General features: G+C 42.1%; 1 pseudogene; it reads left to right on the top strand.

The window, feature by feature from the left end:
- Positions 1-1766: 1766 nt before the first annotated feature.
- LOC113609895 (ubiquitin carboxyl-terminal hydrolase 48-like) lies at positions 1767-3198 on the top strand (annotated as a pseudogene).
- The last annotated feature ends 2813 nt before the right edge of the window (positions 3199-6011 follow it).

Genomic DNA, 6011 nt, shown 5'->3' with positions numbered 1-6011 from the left:
ATACAACCATTTTAGAAAACAGTTTGGCAATTTATTATATAGATATACACTTACCATATGACTCAGCATTCCCAATCTTAGAAATTTTCCAGGTGACAATGAAAACATACGTCCACAAAGATGTGTATTTTATTTATAAATTAACTTTTAAATAATTGTCCCAAACCAAAGAAAAAACCCAAATCCACTTTTGAATGGATAAACAAATTGTATTGTATTATTATATCTGTACGATGGAATATCACTTAGCAAAAAGAGAAAAAAAGAAAAAGAAAAAAAAGAAAGAAACAGACTCCTACACAAGCAACAACATGAACAAATCTCAAATCATTTTACTGGTTGAAAGAAACCAGAAATAGAAGACTGCATATGTCTGACTGTAGGCATAGGAAATTCTGGAAGAGGCAAAACAAGAGTGACAGAAAACAGATCAATGATTGGCAGGGGCTGAGAGTAGGGGGAGGAGAATTGTGGGGTAGTGAAATCTTCTATTTCTTCATTGTGGTGGTGGTTACATGGCAAGATACATTTGTCAAAACTTTTTGAACTCTACACTTAAAATGGGTACATTTTTATTATATATAAGTTATGCCTCAATAAAACTGATGAAAAAATTCTAAGTTAATGCGCTATACAAAGAGACATTAAAAAGTGGCTTCCCTTCCTGTATTCTTATGTACATTACACTTACCCTAGGATTTGGGCATCAGGAATAGGTCTTTTTATAAGCTGCTATCAGGGAGGGCACAGATACAGTCCAGAATTGTGCTGTCTGATATAGAAGCCACTAGACACATGCGGCTATTTGAATTTCAATTAATTAAAATTAAATAAAATTTACAATTTAGTTGCTTAGTCACCCCAGCCACATTTCAAGAGCTGAACAGCCACATGTGACCGGTGGCTACTGTATAGGACAGTGCAGTTATATAAAGCACATTTCCATTGTCAAAGAAACTGGACTGTGCTGGCCTAGAACACATTTCTGAATAAATTTTGTAAGCAAATAGCAAATGCAGGAATCTGAAAGCCTTTGGTTTACAAAAGACAAGCTTTGTTGAAAGACAGTGTGCCCTTCTCCCTGCTTCCCCGTACCCGGCACCCCCCCCCCCCCCCCCCCCGGGTATTAAAGTATTTAAGAGTGAGCAGTCAGCTTAGAGTCACACTGAATAGCGCAGAGGGTGCGGAGGATGAGAATCAGTCATGGTGGGTATCACAACTTTCAAAAGAAGGTTTCAGCCTACAAGAACATGGACTAGTCAAGATCAACAGACACCCAGAAGTTATCAGCAAATACAGAGAAAGTCAGGCAGAAAAGGCGTCCGTCTCAGAATGCCAGGAAAATATCCAAGGCCCCTTAAGCTTAGATCACCTTAGAAATGAAAAAAGGAGGGAAACCTCAGGGGAGTAAGAGGTCCTAGAATTTGACTTGGGAGCTACTTAAAGTAGACACGGGCTTTAAATGCAGATGCTCATGCTACTGTGAGTTGGCAAGACAAAGTTGTCAGCCAGCAATAGAAATAGGCCTTGTAAACCTAACATGAATTCCATTAGAGGAAAATAAAAAAGATATTGTTGCAGCTCAAAAAATTCATCTAACTTTATCAAATCAGAAGTTTTTGGCCGGCTTGGAAGACTAGTGGTGTGCAGGACACTATCCTGGACAGGGGCTGAGACGCTGCTTCCCCCGCAGCGCAGGTGGCGGAGCCATTTGGGCAGCGACAGCAGCAGCGCCGGGCTCAGGAGGCGCTCCTCGGGCCAAGGCCATGGCCCCGCGGCTGCAGCTGGAGAAGGCGGCCTGGCGCTGGGCGGAGACGGTGGGGCCCGAGGAGGTGTTGCAGGAGCACATCTGGCTGGAGCCCTGCATCCGCGGCGTGCGCAGACGAAACTGCAAAGGAAATCCGAATAGCTTGGTTGGGATGGGTGAGCACATTTGGTTAGGAGAAATAGATGAAAATAATTTTCATAACACTGATGACCCCAACTGTGAGAGGAGAAAAAAGAGCTCATCTGTGGGCCTCACTAACTTGGGAGCTACTTGGTATGTCAACACATTTTTTCAAGTGTGGTTTCTTAACCTGGAGCTTCTGCAGGCGCTCTACTTATGTCCAAGCACCTATAGTGACTACATGATGGGAGGTGGTATCCAAGAAGAGAAAGATGAGCGTCAAGAAATTTGTGAGCATCGCCAGGACTTATTTGCCTTGTTACAAATCAGTAACAGGTGCTACATTGATCCATCGGGATTTGTTAAAGCTTTGGGCTTGGACACAGGGCAGCAGCAGGATGCCCAAGAATTTTCAAAGCTCTTTATGTCTCTTTTGGAAGATACTTTGTCTAAACAAAAGAATCCCGATGTGAGGAACATTGTCCAACAGCAGTTCTGTGGGGAATAAACTTATGTAACTGTCTGCAATCAGTGCTGCAGAGAATCTAAGCTTTTATCAAAGTTTTATGAACTGGAGTTAAATATTCAAGGCTACAAACAGTTAACAGATTGTATCTCAGAATTTTTGAAGGAAGAAAAATTAGGAATCAATCAGTACACTTGTGAAAACTGTCAAAGCAAACAGACTGCAACAAGGAAGATCTGACTCCTTAGTCTTCCTTGTACTCTGAACTTATAGCTAATGCGTTTTGTCTTTGACATGCAAACTGGACATAAGAAAAAGCTGAATACCTACATTGGATTCTCAGAAATTTTGGATATGGAGGCTTATGTGGAACACAAAGGTGGGTCCTATGTGTATGAGCATAGTGCAGTCCTCATACACAGAGAAGTGAGCACTTATTCTTGTCACTACATTGCCCATGTGAAAGATCCACAGTCTGATGAATGGTATAAGTTTAACAACGAAGACAGAAAAGATGGAGGGGAAGAAATTACAACTAGGGATTGAGGAAGATCTAGCAGAACCTTCTCAATCCCACACATGTATACCCAAGTGTGGCAAAGGAACTCACTGCTCTCAATATGCGTACATGTTGGTTTATAGACTGCAAACTCAAGAAAAACCCAACATAACTATTCAGGTACCAGCCTTTCGTCAAGAGCTGGTAGATCAGGATAATTCCAAATTTGAGGAGTGGTGTATTGAAATGGCCAAGATGTGTAAGCAAAGTGTGGATAAAGGAAAAGCAAAGCATGAAGAAGTTAAGGAGCTGTACCAAAGGTTACCTGCTGGAGCTGGTCTGTAAGATCTTCTGGGACAGTCGGTGCCCAATCTGAGCTACTAGCTCCGGGTGGGCACCCTCACAACCTTATGTCTCAGGGCCTGACTAAGGCCTGGTTTAGAGCCTTGTGGGAGGTCTCTGGATGGGGGAGGCTAGAGTAGTGTAAAGGATGTAGCTTTCCAGGTGGATGTGGCACATGGGGTGTGGTCACCCCACTTCCCTGGGTGTGCAATGATTGCAGAGCTCTGTTATGGCTACCCAAGAAAGAAACCAAGGAGCTCTAGTGAATGTACAGACTAGTGAAAGTAACGGCCATTTATTGAGCACCTGTGAATCAGGTGCCACCAGGAGCAGCACAAATTTGTTTTGTGATCTCACTCTCGGTGCCTATACATCTGCAGTCATTCTGTCACTTCCTAAGGCATTCTTGTCTTTATTGCTGAAGATCTGAGAAAAAAGTTTACCTGGGCACATTGCCTCAGGGAGCACTCACCTCATGAAGAAGTTCAGGGTAGAGGTAAGACTGCCAAAGCAGGAGTGAGAGCGACTTGACGCCAGGAGGCAGACCTCAAAGAGGCCGCGGCCACAGGAGACTGGAGTCCTGGCCCCTGTCAGCCTTCCCGGAGGGCTTCAACTGGGCCCCTCAGGCCATGCTCCAGCTGAGCACCACCTGTCTCACAGACCCTGTGTTGCCTCGCATTGCCTACCCAGTCGTCCTGTTGCCAGAATGAGCTGAAGTCTGAAAATTGCTCATCAGGACAAGGTATAGCATGGGAATCTTCTCTGTGGTTTCACCTGCCAATGACCACTATCTTGATAATTCCGTGTGGTTGACAGGGTCTTGGTACTCCAGCCAGAGCCTCTGAGGTGGGAGAGCCAAATTCAGGACATTGGACCACCAGAGACCTCCAGGGCTCTTGTAAGGGGCAAGAGCTCTCTCAGAGATCTCTGTCTCAATGCTAAGACTCAGATACATCCAATGTCCAGCAGGCTACAGTGCTGGACGCCCCATGCCAAACAACTAGCAAAAGAGGAACACAACCCCACCCATTAGCAGGGAGGCTGCCTAAAATCATACTAAGTTCACAGACATCCCAAAACACACCACCTGACGTGCCCCTGCCCACCAGAAAGACAAGATCCAGGCCCACACACCAGAACAAAGACACCAGTCCCCTCCTCAAGGAGCCCTACACAAACAACAGAACCAATCTCACCCACTGGGGGCAGACACCAAAAACAATGGGAACTACAAACCTGTAGTGTGTGCAAAGGACCCCAAACACAGTAAGTTAAAAAAAATGAGAAGACAGAGAAATATGCAGCAGATGAAGGAGCAAGGCAAAAACCTACAAAGTCAAACAAATGAAGAGGAAATAGGCAGTCTACCTGAAAAAGAATTCAGAATAATGATAGTAAAGATGATCTAAAATCTTGGAAATAGAATGGAGAAAATACAAGAAACATTTAACAAGGACCTAGAAGAACTAAAGAGCAAACAAACAATGATGAACAACACAAGAAATGAAATTAAAAATTCCCTAGAAGGAATCACTAGCAGAATAACTGAGGCAGAAGAACGGATAAGTGACCTGGAATATAAAAAAGTGGAAATAATTGCCATAGAGCAGAATAAAGAAAAAAGAATGAAAAGAATTCAGGACAGTCTCACAGACCTCTGGGACAACATGAAACACACCAACATTTGAATTATAGGGGTCCCAGAGGAAGAAGAGATAAAGAAAGGGTCTGAGAAAATGTTTGAAGAGATTTTAGTTGAAAACTTCTATAACATGGGAAAGGAAATAGTCAATCAAGTCCAGGAAGTGCAGAGAGTCCCATACAGGATAAATCCAAGGAGAAACATGCCAAGATACAAAAATCAAACTAGCAAAAATTAAATACAAAGATAAAATATTAAAAGCAGCAAGGGAAAAGTAACATATAACATACAAGAGAATCCCTGTAAGGTTAACAATGAATCATTCAGCAGAAACTATGCAAGCCAGAAGGGAGTGGCAGGACATATTTAAAGTGATGAAAGGGAAAATCCTACAACCAAGATTACTCTACCAAGCAAGGATCTCATTCAGATTGAACAGAGAAGTTAAAAACCTTACAGACAAATAAAAGTTAAGAGAATTCCGCACCACCAAACCAGCTTTACAACAAATGCTAAAGGAACTCCTCTAGGAAGGAAACACAGGAAAAGGAAAAGACCTACAATAACAGATCCAAAACAATTAAGAAAATGGTAATAGGAACATACATACAACATACATAGCTACCTTAAATGTAAATGGATTAAATGCTCCAACGAAAAGAAATAAACTGGCTAAATGGATACAAAAACAAGATGCATACATATGCTGTCTACAAGAGACCCACTTCAGACCTAGGGACACATACAGACTGAAAGTGTGGGGATGGAAAAAGATATTCCATGCAAATGGAAATCAAAAGAAAGCTGAAGTAGCAATGCTCATATCAGACAAAATAGACTTTAAAATAAAGACTATTACAAGGGACAAGGAAAGACACTACATACTGATCAAGGGATGAATCCAAGAAGAAGATAGAACAATTGTAAATATTTATGCACCCAACATAGGAACACTTCAATATATAAGGCAAATCCTAACAGCCATAAAAGGGGAAATCAACAGTAACATAATCATAGTAGGGGACTTTAACACCCCACTTTCACCAATGGACAGATCATCCAAAATGAAAATAAATAAGGAAACACAAGCTTTAAATGACACATTGAACAAGATGGAGTTAGTTGATATTTATAGCACATTCCAACAAAAACAAGAGAATACACTTTCTTCTCA

Source organism: Aethalodelphis obliquidens, unplaced genomic scaffold (assembly GCF_003676395.1).
Source record: "Aethalodelphis obliquidens isolate GAN/ISIS:26980383/991018 unplaced genomic scaffold, ASM367639v1 scaffold59, whole genome shotgun sequence".
Classification (NCBI taxonomy): domain Eukaryota; kingdom Metazoa; phylum Chordata; class Mammalia; order Artiodactyla; family Delphinidae; genus Aethalodelphis; species Aethalodelphis obliquidens.
Note: the sequence above shows the minus strand (reverse complement) of the source record. Positions and strands in the feature narration are given on the sequence as shown.